Raw genomic sequence first — 17,269 nt, 5'->3', positions numbered from 1 at the left:
TATTGCACAAATCTGGATAAAACCCCACAGATAGGACAGTGATTTGTTAATACAGGTTTAATTAACTGCAATCTAGAATGACATCCAATGAAGATAATATTCTGAGATGAAACTGCGATTATTAGTCTGACAACATATCAGTTTAACCAAGAAGCAAGGTCGTACAAGAGATATTGAAGTAAAAAATTTACATTAAAAGTAAACTTATAATATAAAATCAGTTAAAAAAAAGAAAAAAACATTTTTTTATCACAATATATCAAAATATATTAACTTACAAAAAAATTAAATAGAATGTAAAATTTTGTTGTTAAGAACTCTTAACTAGAATATGTTAATATACAACACAAATCATGATTATACATATTATGTGAAACATTAATATGCAAAACAGTTGGAATAAATAAACATAATGGAAAATTTTTACTAAATTACTACAATATACGATGACTAATTCCTGTAAATAAAAATTTCATAAAAATAACCACATCTAAATACATAAATGCTTAGAAAGAAATCTATACTTAAATAAATAAGGCAAAATAAAAGTATGATAGCATCATTTATGTTAATAGCATAAAAAAATAATGAAAATAAAGATCTGTCATAAAAAAATTATTATATAAACAAAGCATTACTTAATTTAAAGAAAAATAACAATAAAGATTTAATTACTCTCAGTATTATTCAAATTATTTTTTAAAAGTTTAAATAAATATCTCTAACAAAATGTTTAATGAAAAACTCCTTGCCAGATATATATACTAAAAAAAGATTTATATTTATGAATCAAATAAAAGTTATGGGTTAAAACAAAAGCCAATTTTAAAACTATTGTGGCGTATATATCATATTTTTGTTTGTATTGTCATCATTTCTGTGGTAGAAAAGTTTAAAATATTACACTTTTTTGATTTAGTTTCCGTTACATAGTTTTAACATAGTTTATATGTTACATAGTATATAACATTTTTATATAAAATAAAAGATATTTATAATATAAAATGTATTTTTTATTTATATATAGTTATGTATTAAAATATAAATTCAACAACAATTAACAAAAGTAATTTTTCATAATATTATACAAATAATTAGGTAAAAAAGTAATTTAATAAGCATCATGAAAAGTAAAACCATTAATATTGTAATGCTAATATAAATAATACTTAAATGTATAATAAATTAATAAATAAATGACATTTTTAAATGCACAATACCACTTTGTATCTAAAATTAAACTTACCTCACATAAATGAATAGATTCCTAATCTATAAGTAATGTAATGTAATGGTTGCATGATTAAACTGGATTTATTTTTTTACCTATAATCAACAGGATACTGATAGACATCTGCCTCTTCTAAATATGGTAATAATTGTCAATCTGTGCCTAAAAATTATAAAACAAAAATTAATTTTTTATTAAAAGGTGAGCAGTGAGATATTACTGCATTATATAATAATAATAAAACGATTGAAAATTAAAAAAAAAACTTCAGTTCACTTTATTTTAAAATAAAAGGTATAAAACTTTACCTGTAACTGAGTAAAATTATAATTTTCATAAACCTTCTACTTACCTTAACATTACTAGTACAAGCTTGCTATTTTTCAGTTCATTTCTAACTGCCTGTGAAAGGCTTTTATTTATCAGATCTCTCATCTGATTTATCCATCAGATAGTAAAGTATTTTGGTTCCTGATGATAAAAATTAATTAACAAATTTAAAAAAAATATATGTAAGAGTCAATGATTACTCTAAAATAAATTAATAGTGAAGTAGATAAATTTACCAAAAAGATTTGAATACTACAATTTTTTTTTTAATATTTACATTTAACCAATTATTTATTTTATAGCATGTAAAATAAAATAAAATATTAATAAAAAAAAATTAATTAATAAAAAAGATGTAAGCATGTATAACAAAATTGTGTCTATATGATAAAATGTGGGTGGAAAAACTGCTACCAAATTTAATGAAGGTATGACCAATAACAATTTTAAAAACTATTGTAAGTAGCATTTACAAACATGTATGCAAAACTCAAAAATTTAATTAGGCTAAAAAAATGTGTGTCTATAATATGGATCATATTACAGACTCACTTTTTTTTATATGAAATATATACAATATGAAAAATTATAAATTTCAGTGTCACATTCTACAGAAATTAATGTAATAAATAATAACAATGAAAATATAATAAATGGACAATTAAATTTTCACAGTGATAAACGGACCAGAGAAATGATAAATATAATTAAATAATTGATTTAAATTATCTTGAACAAAGTATTATTATCCAAATCATCAGTTCTAATCTTCACAAATAGATGCATTATTAATATTACTTAATCGGTTTCATTAAATGACTGAAGGAAGACAGATGTTTTATCATTCCTTCATTTTAATTTTTTAATGCTTTTTTCAATGTTTTAATATATTCATCTAATGAAGTAGCTCATGAGCATATGTAAAAGCAGTACGGTGGAGTTTTTATAAAAATAATAATTTTAATATATTCTACTGCTAGGATGCTTTGCTGTAATTACATTCAGTATGGTGATAAATATTCAATTATTTGGAAATGTAGTGAATACAATGATACAAGAGATTACTTTTTGCATCGGCTAAACATTTTACAATCAATTACGTCTTGTACTTTTTTTTAATTTTCACTATGATAATCCAATTCTGCTGCAGAGTTCAATTTGTCAAATTGGTACGGTTTCAACGGGTAGTGTAATTCACTAGATTAATCAGGAATAACACATCTTACTATTGCATTTGTTGAGTTGACTGTACTATAATTATAAAGAATTATATTTTTTTATTTTGTCTTAATACATATAAATATCATAATAATAGAATACAAATTTGATAGTAAAAATGAAATGGGATTTATGTATTTATACAATCAAATTTTATATAAAAAGAGAAAAATAATTTTCTATTTTAATCTACAGGAAGAAGAATTTATCAGAATAAGCATGATGGAGGAAATAGAGATGTGCTTTTAAAGATATTGCAATTGAGTTGCAATGTATGCATAAAGCTAGTGACAATGACAAATTTTATAAAAAAAGGAAAAAAATTGTTAGAGACCTTATAAACATTAATCGTTGGTTGAAGGTTACATTTATATTTATATCTCACTAAAAACACTCACACATAAACAAATTAATTTAACATACAGAAAAAAATAAGTGGATAAATTATTAAATTTAATAAAAACACAGAAAGAAAACATAGTATTATTATGCATATAACGCTGAAAAGAGCCAATCAAGATAAAATTTCATCTGCCAAGTTGTTTTTGGGTCAATATCAGCGGTAAAAACAATTTGGCGAAATTGCAATGAAACATAACTAATGCTTATTTATTATTATTATTTTATATATAAAACAACAATAAAATTTAAATTTAGCCAGCATGTATACACAAAAAAAATATTTCTTTAAAAAAAAACCATTAAATAACATAGAAGCATGAATATGAATGAAAAGATTTTATCAACATATAGTACATATTAATAAAAGTGTAATGCTATACATTTTTAACACAGTAATTATATATAGTCATCATCATATAGTAATCATTTCTTCAATTAAAAGACTTTTATGCAATAATAATGAGACATTACAATTTTTAATCTAATGTGTAAATAACATTACATTACTACAAACATAATACATTATTCTGCCCACTCTAAATAACTACCTTTTGCCTGTGGCTCTGTCTACTTGCACAAATGTTTGTTGTTATAAATATTTATGTTCCAGACTAATCTCTATTGATAGTTATGCTTAAGAGTAAAATCCTAATAATGATAAATTACCTAAATATATATCACTCATGTACTGATTAAAACCTTCAAAATCACGTATACCTTGCAGAAAAATTTTAAAATGCTGGCCCCGTATCTTAAAGTCCATTTTAAAACAATTGCATTTGATATGTATCTGTCGCACTTTTACAAAACCTATATACCACCTACTAAATTTGTAGTATATCGCTGCAGTAATTCAATAACCTTTTAAGTAAAGGTGGTTATTATAATGGATTGTAACTCAGAGAAATTGTTCTTTCACACTATTTGCCAAATCTTTCTTATGGTTGTGACATATGTGTAGGTACAAATGACACTAATCATATTTCCTTTCTCAAAGTTTAATGATGTCCAGTATACAGTCTATCACTGTGGTACTCAGAGTGTTACTTACACGGCTGAATACCTGGTGGGCTTGGCATGCAATATATAGTAATATAATTGAGTCTGTGGGAAAAACAACAGAAAATCATTTTCTTCTTTATTCTCTCTAGTAAGCTTGTAGGATCTTCTTTTTCTGAAATTTGATTTTCATACATGTCAGTGACTCACATTAGGTTTCCTGTACCCATCTGGCTGCAACTCCCTAATATTTAAAAATTCAATCATCCTACAGGAATAAAAAGTGACAGTTAATTATACTTATAAGAGACTTCCACAAAATTGTTCCAACTGTGCAGTATATTATATAATAGGTTGTAAATTTGATGTATCTATGGTCAGCAAGTTCCATGGAATAATGATACACTGAAACTGAGATGGATTCCATTCTTTTTATTTATATTGTTAATACTTAAGATATGCTTTACATGTTTCTCCTGAGAAGATTGAAAAGAATCAAACATTTAAAGTAATAGGCGAAAAAATCCCAAATCTTTGCTTGAGAATCAAACCCAGGATTAGTTGACATAGAAACCGGTATGCTAACCATTACACCACACTCTATTCAGACAACTGGCAACCTAGTTGTTAAATCAACAAAAGTTTTAATATTTAAATTCAATGAAACTTCTAAACAAAGCTCTCCAAAAACTTTTCTCACTATAAACTCTACAAACCCTGAATTTTATAGTCTGCATTTTTAATTTTTATTAGATAATAAAAATTCTTCCCAATTTTTGTGATCAGGTACAACTACATTCTGGTGAACAAACATGATTACATATAATTTACAAAAAATTGGTTTTATGATTTTTTTTAAAGGAAAATAACAATTAGGCCATTAGTTTATGTATAAATTACAGTGGGAAAAAAAGAATTATTTTTGTGTCCGAAAGAAAAATATATGGTTCTGATAGTACCTTTCCTTCTGAATTCAAATATGATATTGGTTTTTTCCCCATCACGCAAGGTTTCCAAGTGACAAGCATTTATAATTTCAAACATTTTAATACTTTTTACATTCTTAAATACAAAATATTCAAACATCTGACTCACCTAGAAAGTAAGAAAAGATGATTTTGCCAGTGGAGCACTCTTGATGGCCCAACAATAATTGGCTAGCATATTAGGATTCCATTTGCCTTGATACCTCTTTTCCATAGCTGAAATCTTCTGATGAAAGTATTCCCCGTGCTCATCGCTAACTGCACCAATTTTCCAGCAAGAAATATAAGTGCGAGTGCAGGAAATGTATTTTTAAGGACATATTACAACCCAAATTTTTATAAGATCACTGACAATTTCACAGTAATCCACGGTAATCCGCCTTTTAATTTCTCAAAAAAACTCTGGGTAACATTTTTGAATGCTTTCCAAGCTGCTTTCTCCAGTAGATTCAGTAGTTCCTCAAACTTTTCATCATGCATTCGTGATCATATTTGTGAACCCACAAATATTCCTTGAATTTCTGCATCACTAATTTTAGGAAACTTCTGTTTTAAGTACACAACCCACCGGGTTGGTCTAGTGGTGAACGCGTCTTCCCAAATCAGCTGATTTGGAAGTCGAGAATTCCAGCATTCAAGTCCTAGTAAAGTCAAGTTAGTTATTTTCACACGAATTTGAATATTAGATCGTGGATATCGGTGTTCTTTGGTGTTTGGGTTTCAATTAACCACACATCTCAGGAATAGTCAAACTGAGACTATACTAAACTACACTTCACTTACACTTATACATATCATCCTTCATTCATCCTCTGAAGTATTATCTGAATGGTAATTACCGGAGGCTAAACAGGAAAAAGGTTTTAAGTACATGAAACTAGGAGTATTGTCCATGGCCTTGATGTTCTTCATTATCTTAGTTTGATATGTAACAGAGGTAGATATTTTAGGATTATACAATGGGTTATGTTTCACATTTTTCTGTTCAGGAATGAGTGATTTGTGTTTAGGCCATTCTTTTCTAATGAAATTTTTTTTTTCTCCCTACTATCCCATTAATATAAAAAAAACCACAGCACGTTGTGTAACCAAGCTGCAGACCAAGAACAAGTGCAATTACCTCCAAATCACCACAAATATTCCATTCATACATTGCATATTAATTTACGATAAAATCAACAGCTGAAATAAAGATGATGTAAAAAATTAACAAAGAACAAATTCACTTGAGAAAAAACTTATTAAATAGTTTAAAATTTAACTTCCAACTAATTACACCTTAAAGAGGTCGCTGAAATCTACTTCTACCAATAAATAATTGTCACTTCCCACAAAATTAATACCTTTAATGACACTGCTGACAATCTTATTGTCATTAACATTCAAATAAATTTAGGAAATAATTTAAAAGTGGAATGAGTATGTTTAAACAGTAGCTTAAGTTACACCATAATGGGAATCTATAACAGTTTAATCAAAAAAAAAGTCATAATAAAACAAACATTCCTTATCATATTCAGTGGAAGCTTGGTTTCATATTTATTTCTTCATTTGCTAGCTCTTTAAATAACTGTTCAGTTATTCGGGGAATTAATATAGAAGAATGCTAAAAAGTATTTCAGTTTAATATGTCCTTGGACAGTCCACTTGTTTTTTCTTATAGTCATTTTATGAGCATGTAAGAATTACTGGAGTATAAAGAATTATACATTTTACACTATTTTCTGCATCATGTAGCAAACATTATACACTAAAAGAGAGCAAGAAATAATTTTATTTTCCCTGGGAGAGCCTGGCACGATTTCAAGAGGCCTGAGCACAGTATTACAACTTTTTACCTAAAACATAAATAAAAAAAAATAACTGAAAGAAATTACATGCTATTGCTTTTTCATGATGAACAGTTACTTTCTGATTATAGGTGCTATTTTATAATCTTACAAGTAATATATTTGTCTATTTATAATATCAGCCTTTTTTTTTTTATTCAAAAAGCTGACTTCTTTTATGTTTCAAAAAATATATAAATCAAGTTCCATAACCATTACAATTATGTCAGTAAACAGATAACATAGAAAATATTATAAATTTTTAATAAAATATACAAAAATTCTTTTCATGATGTGTGTATTAATTTATTCAATATTTGGATGTAGAGACGACACAAGTATATTTGTTTTAATATTGGCCTTCTGCATGTAACATGCACTTTTATATTATAGTATAAATGTTTTACCTACATTTTAATGATTCTTTATAAGTTATAAAAAATTAGTATTCATTAATTCAACAAAATAAAAGTAATATGTCAATAGAGCATGTATATAATAACATTTTCCAGGCAAATAAATAATTTATATATTGATAATTTCCTAGTCAGTGCTGTAGAATAACAATTAAAACATAAGACCTGTTAACATTTACCATATGTATATAAAAAAGTGACTGTCAACTCTATTAAAACCATCACTCTCTAGAGCATAGCATAAACAAACTACAGCTGCCACTGAGTCTGAATAGTTTGCTTTATCATGTAATTTTATATAACTGATTTGAATATTATGAAAAATTGCTTGAATTCCAGTTCATAAGTATGTTTCAAATGTACTAGAGTATGTGCCTGAAAATGTATAACTATAAGCAGAAAAAAAAGTAATAAAACTAGTCAGCGATTAATATTCTTTCATTTTGCACAACCTGGGTACACCTAGGTTCATTCTAAGATATCACATAAATAAACTGCAGATGACAAAGCGCTGTGAAACAGTATGCCTAAAAAATATTATTACATACTAAACTTACAATTTTTTGTAATTCCTCACAATATTTTATATTCACTTTACACTAAATTTAATTTATTTATTTAATTATAACTCTAATTACTATATAATTTATTTAATTATGTATTTAATTTTATACTAAACTTATAACTTTTTAATTCCTCACAAAATGTTTAATATAATAAAACCTACAAAAGCAATATCCCAAACAATAACTAACCATATTATTAAAAGTAATTTAATAGATAAAATATATAAATTGAACAAAAATGTTAAGAAAACTGCTTACCTTATTCTCTGTCAGTGTCCGACAAACACTGGAACTCCCTCCATTACATCTGATTCTTCATCACTCCCAGAAGGTGGCGTTGATGCATTATGATTTTGGGCAACATAGCCTTTTACTTGGCTCCACACTAATTCAATTAGATTAAGGGGGAAGCCTTAACACCATATGTCCTTTCGTTTCAGCCAAATTATTGATTGAAAATTTATTAAATTTGTCATGATAGTGTTTTACATGTTGAAGGAGTTCTGCTTTTAAACTGTTTTCTCCAAGGTGGATATTTTTTTATTGCAGCCATAAAGCAATTTCTTGTTTCCTCCATGAACTGTTAGGACTATTTTCCAGTTTTACACTATGGTATGGAGCATTGTTCATTTCAACAATACTATTTTCGGGTAATAACGAAAATATTTTATCAAACCACTTCCTAAAAATATCTCCGTTCATGTCATTGGAGTAATCTTCACATGTTTTGCATCCAATCTTTTGTAAACTCGTGTCACAGTTTATCATAGCCAGAAAGTTTTTTAAGGTTGGTATTTCATTTCGAAAAAAGAAATTATGTACAGTCAATCTTGTTACATTTTTGCCAAATTCATCCCATTTTCCTAGCACAGGTTTTCCATGTTTTCTATTTTTAACAGGAGTTTCTACCTTTCCTTTCCTATTTATTTCAGTTCGTAATTTATTAATACTACTAACCGATACATCAGTTAATTCAGAAGTAAGTTTCACTACTTCCTTTCTAACCAATGTACGATTTTTCTCCAGCAGTTGATTGAATACGTTTAAAACTATTTTTTTTCACCACTTCACAAATGTTTCCCTTTTCTGTGCTTATTACAAGATGTTCCTGAATTATCAGCCATATCGATAAACAATTCAAATACACACATACAGGCAAATCACACTATCAAATAGCACAATAATCAGTAATAATCGCACAGTAAATAAATTTTACAATAAATCACAACAATCATACAAGAACAAAATATACACACAGTCATGTGTACAAAAAAACAGTACTGAAACACAGAACTACAATTAAAAGAAAATTAAAAATATCCAGTACAGAATAAGAGAATGTATACTGTTATTCTGAAGTCAGTGATAAACAATGATGCTTTGTTTATAAACATCTGTGACGTACATCATACAGCACACTATTGTACGCGCTGGGCTGTTGTAACTACCACGCACTACCACACTCGCAGTTTGTTTATTTCATATCTCTTAAGAATGAACAGATAATACAAGTCCAGGTAAAAGTGTTATTAATTTTATTTACATTTGAAATGCTCATCCACATATACTTGGATCACTAGGTTTTGGTGAACAGCAGTGTTTAAGTAATAAGAAAAATAATTTACCAAATTTTAATTTGTCTAAGAACATGTTGGAAGTTTAATTTGGATAAAAATAAAAATAAATAAGGGACTACTCTGAAAACCCAATTAAAAGGTAATTTTATAGAAAAGATCAAATCAGATTATACAATAATTTAACACAAGTTGCAAAGATTTCAGTAAATTATTTAAAGTCAATTTTAACAGATTTAAAAACAAATACACTTTTTACAAGCATAATTAATCACATCCTATAAGTATACATCTGATTAACATACTTCTTTGTACACGAGTTGCCTGCTTATGAATAGGTGATGTCATCAAATGTTTATTACATAATCTTGATCTAGAATTTTCTTTATGTGTCACATGTGTTATACACAATATAAATAATAACAATATATAAATGTAGTTTGCTTGATAATTTAAATTAGCATTGAATCAATACTTTCTATTTAATGATAAAATTAATTAATTGCCCATTTACAGACAGACATATATTTATATATATTAACATATTTACATACATATTTATATAATTAATATGAACACTGCAGAGTATTTAATAACGTTATAATCAAGGATAATATAATGTTTTTTTTTAAAAAGCAGTTTTAAAAATTAAAAAATAATTTTGGTTGTTTCTCATCATTCTTTATAAAGATTAATTAATTTTTTAATTTCTATTTACAATTTTTCAGTGTGTTAATAATAGCACTTCACAATAAATAATACAAATTTAATACTTTGAAAATTAATTATTTCTTATAAATCACTCGATGAATCATGCAATAAAAATTTTAATACTACAGGCTGCCTGGTAACAAAAAAAAATATTACGGAGAATGTAACTGCAAATTTCGAATTAATTTTATTATTTAACTAATGAGTCTAACTAAATGAGTCAATTCTCTGATAAAGAAAACTGTATTAAAAATATACACAACTGCATATCATTGCCATTGAATATGAAGTTTAATTAAATTACCTCATATAAATATAACAGTAAAATATAAAAAGTGGTGTTATTCTGTTTCCCGTTTGCTACCCCATTAATTTTATTTAATTAATAAAATTCTTTAAAAAAGTGATGGTAAACTGTAGAAAAGTCTTTTTCACTTGATCACATGAAATGATCAAAAAGAATCTAAAAATATTCATTATGGATGTCTAACAACTAATTTTTTTCTTTTTAGCTGTTTTTGGACCAGCAGTTTTTCAGTTATGAGCCATTTTTTGAGTAACTGCTTCAATCAGGAATGGTTAATTTTAGAGATTTTTAAAAAAACTTAATTTTTTTTGTATTTTCTATTAAAAAAAAAAATTGTATATGCAAGCATGTGTACATGTATTTAAACACACATGACACCGAAACAACCAAGCAGTCTATGAGTAACGGAATGTGAAATCCATCAGCAACTGACAAGTCCTGTGTGTTTTCGATTGAAAATAAATTGAGTAACGATGTGGGTTACTTGGTCAATACCAATTTTTCTATAGCAATCCCATTTTAATACAAGACATACTGTCTTTATCAAACAATGAATTCTAAAGGATGAATTCAATAAGATACAAAATACAAGTAGAGTGGGGATTTTTGTTGTGTGAAGTTGTGGTCTTTGTGTCTTCGATTAGTTTTTGCGAGTATTTTACTGGATTGTAGATTGGCAAGTGTGGTAGTTAATTAATTGGATGTGTTTTTTATATATTTGAAGATTTTGGATAATGGACAACAATTTTGGATAACAAAAAGTTTCATTGTCAGTAGAAAATAAAACTTTTTGGCAATAAGTCATTATCAACGTTGATAACATTGAAACATTTTTAGAGGTAAATTAATTTTAATTTTTGTGGTAAACAAGAAGGCAGGTTCAAGTTGATGCCTTTGGCATCTTCTCAATAACGGAGACTATTATTTAGCTTAGATATATAAGCTATTATACAGCTTGCGAGTAGAAGGCTTTTAAAGTGGAGAGAATGGACATTCTTGATTTCGTTGCACAACTTTAGATGGTGACTAAGGAATTTGTGGATGGGGTAGAAAAACACCAGTAAGACACTCGAGCAAGTACAAGAGAAGAGTTGGCTAATTTGGTCAGGGACTTCGTAGCATACCAGAAGGAGAAGCTGTCACGGGCAGATTGTGCCACTCAGATTGATAGGGAAGTTAGTCAGAATAAGGTATTGCAATTACTGGAGGATGGAGTGCGCAATGATGATCTAGATGAATTAATTACGACACCATGGTCAAAGGGATGACCCATACTTTCGAGAAGAAGGAAACCTGTTTTGATGAACATGATGGTGACGTGGCAGTCATCCTTGACCTCATGAAGTTGAAGGGTGCCTTTGCAGCCACTCTTTATAAAACGGTTCCTGAGGTTAGTGTCCGAATGACTGGGGGACAGTCGACTGCTGGCCAATTGCTGGTCTTCACAGCCTTCATGAAGGTGATTCTGGGAGGAGAGTTTGGACAGGATGATTTTTGTCCTAATTTTGAATTCCTTGATGGATGAAAGGGAGAGACTCACGCAGTTGAAGAATGGTGTTAGAAGAATTTTCATTGATGTGAGGAGTTATGTGGCACTTGGAGTAGAGGAGGATGTGTTTGCACTCCCATGTAGGAAGCTGGTGGAGTACTCAGCTAGGAGGTTGCACTGGACGACATGTATACATATGCATAGGGCTCTGCAGAAGGAAGCGGGAAGATCAGAATATAAGATCTCTTCGAAAACGGTCATTATAAAGGTGACTAAAGCGGGTCACAAATATACTGATGTGCTGAAGGACCTTAAGACTGAGGTTAAGAAGGAGTCTTCAAAGGTGCTATCGGTCCAAAAGGGCTATTGCAGACGTTAGATGGTTCAAGGATCTAGATGGCACTGTGCGATCACTATGGTAACCAGTCGACTGGCTGTCATCAACTAGGAAAGAGGTAGGGGATTTATTTGTATGGGTGATTGTGGCAGGGATTACATGTTATAGTTGCTACGTCTTCCCTAAAATACCCCTGAGCGAATTTCCTGAGGTGATAGAGGGATTAGTCTTGGAGATTAGGAGTACGTGGGGTCCGACTCTCACTGGTGGCAATTTCAGTGCTAAGAGTTACGAGCTGGGCAGCTGATAAAGGGGATAGATTGTTGGCTGAGACGATGGTCTTCCTTAGAATGGTGTGTGAATGAGTTTTGCGCACTCACGTTTCATAATGGGGGAGAGGGACCACGCTGAACCTGATATTTGTTGGGGAGAATTATGTTGGCAGTGTGCAGTGGCGGTTATTAGACAGGGAGACGCTCAGCGATCACAGTTGTATAGAGTTGGTTGTTGGGCACTCTCTGAGTGGTCAAACTGATGTGGAGGGACAACTAAGCAGGCATCTGAGAGTTTTCGACCTTGACTGATGACAGAGTCCCAGATACCGGCACATAGGAAGAGCTTCTTAGAGAAAGTGTCGAGTCTGGATATAAAGAACCCGAGAGGCTGCTTGAGGCTCTGCACGAAGCCTATACAGAGACCCCGATTAACTGTAGGGTTTGGACAGATCATCGAGTATATTGATGGAACTCTATAACAGAAGAGCTGAGAAGGAAATGTAACGAGTTAAGAAGAATATTTACTCGAGGAAGGAGAAGGGGTGATGATACTGCGAATGAGGAGGCGGCCTTAAGGTTACAACAGTCCAGGAGGGCACTTAAAAAGGCCATCGCTGACGCTAAGAAGGAAAGATGGCGTGAGTTATGTGCGGAATTGGATAAAAATACTTTTCGGAGGGTGTTGCCCAGACTGCCAGCGGATCAGCTGATGTGATCTCTTCGAAAGCGTTTTCCTTGGGATGAGAAATGGAACAGACAAGAAACAGTGGCTGGAGAGATCCTGAGATTCATGGTGGAGGAGTTGGAATATGATGTCAACAAGCTTAGACCCCACAAGACTCCGGGACTGGACGAAGTTACGACGGAAGTGTTAAAAATTATGGCTGATGCGTCCCCTTTGTCATTTCTTGAGGCATTCAATCAGGCCTTATCATGTGAGGTCATACCGGGTAGCATGAAAATGGTCAGGCTGATCATTGTGCCTAAGGTGAGAGGTGTTTATCGACCTACATCCCTGATTAATTCTGTTGGAAAGGTCTTTGAGGCTCTCCTGGCTAGGAAACTTGGCCTGGAATTGGAGCAGCGTGGTGGACTGTCCAAGAAACAATACGGTTTCAGGTCCATATGGATGCAATAGGTAGAGTTTTGGAGATTGCCAAGGTGGCTGCATCTGAAACTAGACACACCTGGGAGATACTGGTGTTGATTACGGTAGAATTGAAAATGCTTTCAATACTACTGGTTGAAATGCTATTTTGGACTCACTGGAAGCCGTTGCTTGATGTCAGCAATGGTGAGTCCATAGCACATACAGTGATGATGCAATACCCTTTGGATAGTTCTATCACCACATTGTGTGGGGGATAGAGTTTTTAGTGAGTACCTATCTCAACAGGAATTCCCATACACCCAGCAGTACAGAGTGCTGGTGCCTGGTTGCAGATTTTTCCTACTACAATGAAAAAAAAAAAAAAAGATACAAAATACTATTGAGAATACTATTTAAAAATAAGTTGTGATACATTTTCTTCATAAAATCTCTTTTGTTGAAGTTTAAGCTAGACAGAATTTGTTTTGATTTCATTTTTTGCAGAGAGTTGAAGATGGAATAGTCCATAGTTTCATGTAGAATTAATAAAAATATCTTATAGTGAAACGAAAAAGAAACTTTATGTAGGAGACAAATTATTGAATGAAAGTTTACTCCACAAAGTAGTACGAACCATAAACTCATACTTGCTCATAAATAATCTTTTTTGTAAAAAAGAATGATCACTTATTTTGAAAATAAATTAGAGACAAATTTCCGTTTTGAAAAAGCGTGGTTGAATGTGTAAGCAGTGTTGAATATAATATTAAATAAATCATGAAAAATACTTGATAGGTTGTGTTTTATATATTATATGCCTGTTCTGTTCCACGTCAAGCCGTCTGGTGCTGTGATCTAATAGGTGCTAGCGCTAACCATAAAGTTTAACTGTACTAGCATTCTACGTTAGAATCCCGCACGGTGCGTAGCATTTTTCATCTTGCACAGATGGACAATCACTGTTACTCATAGTTACTAGCATTCTATGTTAGAATCCGATCCAGAGCGGTCGTATGCACTTTCAGTCCGGATGGACATGTTCAGATGAACGTTTAGTTTATTAGTTAAATGTTATTTAATTTAATTACATATGTAAAGATATGTATCAAGTTCAATTATACATTTCATTAACTGTCAAGATGACAATTAATTAAACCATTATTCAATAAGCAACAAGGCATTGTCTTCATTCATCACCTATGAAAATACAGTCCAACCTCACTCTAAAAATCTACCACACGTTTCATGGTCCTTACGGGCAGGATCTAAAAATGCCTATGTATAAATTTTTGATGTTCAAAATTCTCTGAACAGTTTCATTGAAATTTAGATATGCATGTTAAAATTTGATGAAAGTTGGTTGAGTTGTTCTTGACCAATCAGGATCAACTGATCTTGGTTGGGCCACTTCTGAAGTCTGAATATTTTTAGAATAGTTACTGTGGGACTTTGATGTGTTCCAATAAAAAAACATGAATGGAAATCAAAAAACTGTTTTGCACAAAAGATTACAGTTTTATTCAGGATTCTTAAAACACAATTCATATATCCAAAATAATTTTTATTTATTTAATAAAATTAATTTGAAGGTACGGATCAAATTAATTTGAAGGTAGGATCAAAAAACCCTAGTTTAAAGATTATAGAGGTAGTGTCATCCCTCTCTGTCAAGTTCTCATGCCTGCAAGAGTGGGTGCTAGCGATGCCCCTCGATAATGCTTATTTATTAATGATTCAATAGCATACTGACGTAAGTATATGTTTTTAACTGATCTAATTTTTAATAATTCACTTCATAGTTTTCATAATATAATGTAATATAATACATTAAACATAATACAAGTATTGTAATTTTCTACACATGTAAATACAATAATTTTTAATTCAAACAGTATATAATACAGACAATATAAAGGCACTCTATCAGATGAATAATAAACCTTATGGTCATATAACTTTACAAAGTATTATAGGATATGTTGAAATACCAGATTTAGTTTGTTTGAAACATTACTTCATTATCATATTTATTACTATTATTTAATAATTTGCAACAGCTGTTCAAAGCTGAACCAAACCATTCTTCAATTCTACATATACGTAAAAAAATAAATAAATAAAACTCTCTCCTACAGTCAATCTGTCAGTCAGTGACCATCAGGTGGGGTGAAGCTCAAGGCAATGCTAAGACTTTGGCAATGTACCATCTTAAACAAAACATTGAATGTTTATTAATACTCATACAAACTTGGCCTCATTCAGTATGCACAAATTATTCCAAATATAAAATAAAACAACCTACATATAAATAATTTAATATCATTTGTTTTTATTATTCATGATATTTTTTACATTTTTCTCTTCAAAATGATAAGAAAAAACATTAATAAGTGTAAAATGATTATAGCACAAAGAATGAGTAATTTAAATGATTATAAACAGATAAAAATAAATTTTTAAAATCTTTTACAAAAGATAAAATCTATAACAACATGCATATTATGAAGTTGATTTGTTTATGAATCATCAGTAGGTAAAATGTAATTATTAAGAATAAATAAAGATAAAAACAAAAAACCAACACTGAAAATGTATAAATTCAAAAAAATTCAACTTTCATTTATAAAATAAAACAAAAATCAAAACTGAACAGTAATAATACAACTTTACTGTGCATACTCCAGATTGAAAGAAAAAGGTTAACTTACGATATTGTCTACACCATCAACTTTTTAATGTAGGCTGACACATTTCAATAAAATGGACAAGATAACAGCGGCTTTTAATATAAAATGATGTGATGTTTTAAATAAAGTAATAAACAAGGTAAAACCAGACAAATTCATAACCTTTTCCCATTCACCAAACTCAACAAAATCCTAAAATATACTGTTTCCTACTATAATAATGGCCAAATTGTTATAAAGTTGAGATGTCTTCAAACAAACAGTTGGGTGTTTTATCAACTAAATAATTTCCAATGACCATGCTTTATTCCCAGCCATCCTTTAAGATGTATCAGGAAAGTTCTCCAAATGATTTTCTTCAAGTACAAATATTAAACCCTTTAAACAAACCATTAAAATAGATAGCTGGGATGGGTAAATAATTTCAGCAACAATAACCAGTATGCCTTAATATTAAAAATAATTATTAACACGGAAAGTAGAAACAGGCAAGTTTCAAATAAAATATACATCTAAATTGACTATAAACATGACGTCTTAAAAGTTACTTACAGTTTTATATTATTTAGATAACACAATTAGTATTTAGTACAACTGAAAATAATTAATGTAAAACGGGTTTCAAAACTCACATTCATATTGTGTACAATTAAGAAAATTAACTATATGTCGTTCATTACATACTTTTAGTAGAAAACCTCCGAGCAAGAATTATTCGCAGAAACAGTAAGCATTCAAATAAGATTATTACAACTAACAAATCAATCGACATCGTTAAATTAAATATTAACCGTAAAGAGTACATTAGAAAGGACGCTAACC

The 17,269-nt window shown here is 29.8% G+C and overlaps 1 long non-coding RNA gene across 3 annotated transcripts in view; it reads right to left on the bottom strand.

Moving 5' to 3' along the window:
* LOC142324559 (uncharacterized) overlaps positions 1-17,269 on the bottom strand; it is a 48,353-nt gene extending 31,084 nt beyond the window's left edge. Inside the window, exons 1-2 of one of the 3 annotated variants that reach the window (XR_012756324.1) lie at positions 17,132-17,269; positions 1,247-1,393 (exon numbers count right to left, since the gene is read on the bottom strand). This is a non-coding gene — a long non-coding RNA (uncharacterized LOC142324559). Of the gene's footprint in view, positions 1-1,246; positions 1,394-5,275; positions 5,475-17,079 lie in introns of those variants that run through there. The other 2 variants (XR_012756322.1, XR_012756323.1) reach the window with 2 other exon arrangements.

This window comes from Lycorma delicatula, chromosome 5 (assembly GCF_047948215.1).
Source record: "Lycorma delicatula isolate Av1 chromosome 5, ASM4794821v1, whole genome shotgun sequence".
Classification (NCBI taxonomy): Eukaryota; Metazoa; Arthropoda; class Insecta; order Hemiptera; family Fulgoridae; genus Lycorma; species Lycorma delicatula.
Note: the sequence above shows the minus strand (reverse complement) of the source record. Positions and strands in the feature narration are given on the sequence as shown.